Raw genomic sequence first — 905 nt, forward strand, 5'->3', positions numbered from 1 at the left:
GGCGCCCTCTTTTCGGGGAATTATGGGCGGAAACGGAAACCTGTGCAGAGGGACAGCGGCTCAAAGAGCACGAGGTACGTGCACATCGTCCTCTTTTCAGGGCAACGTTCACCCGTCGGAACGTGCTTGGAACGTGCGGAAACAAAGGCATGCGCAGAGGGACATCATCTCAATGAGGACTAGGTGCATTAGCATCACCTTCTTTCTGAGGCAACTTTTGCCCCTCTTTCAGGGTGGGGGCCAGGAAATCGTGGCCTCTCGGCGGGCCTTCGTCAGTCGGAACATGCTCAGAACGGCGGAATAGGAGGCATGCGTGGAGGGGCAGTGTCTCAAAGAGGACAAGTTGCATGCGCGTCGCCCTTTTTATGACCATATATTGCCCCTCTGTCAGGGTACGGGAGGAGAAGCCGGGCAGGGTCGAGGCCGTGAAATTGCGAGGTTCTGGAGGGCCTCTGCCCGTAGGAACGTGCTCGAAACGGGCGGAAACGGAGGCCTGCGTGGAGGGACATTGTCTCAAACAGAACAAGGTGTGTGCGCATCGCCCTCTTTTCGGGGCAACTAGTGCACCACTGTCAAGGTCGGGGAGGGGAAATCGCGGCCTCCAGGTGAGTCTCCGACTGTCGGAACGCCCTCGGACCGGACTGAAACGGAGGCCTGCACGGAGGGACAGCCTCAAAAAGAGGAATAAGTGTGTGCCGATCGCTCTCATTTCGGGGCACCTTTTGTCCCTCTGTCAGGGTCAGGGCCGGGAAATCGCGGCCTCCAGGTGGGCCTCCACCCATATGAATGCGCGCGGAACGAATGGAAATGGAGGCCTGCGTGGAGGGACAGCGTCTCAAAGAGGACTAGGTGCGTGCGCGTCGCCCTATTTTCGGGGAAACTTTTGCCCCTCTGTCAGGGTCCGG

This window comes from Varanus komodoensis, unplaced genomic scaffold (assembly GCF_004798865.1).
Source record: "Varanus komodoensis strain SLA01 unplaced genomic scaffold, ASM479886v1 scaffold5, whole genome shotgun sequence".
In the NCBI taxonomy this organism is placed as follows: domain Eukaryota; kingdom Metazoa; phylum Chordata; class Lepidosauria; order Squamata; family Varanidae; genus Varanus; species Varanus komodoensis.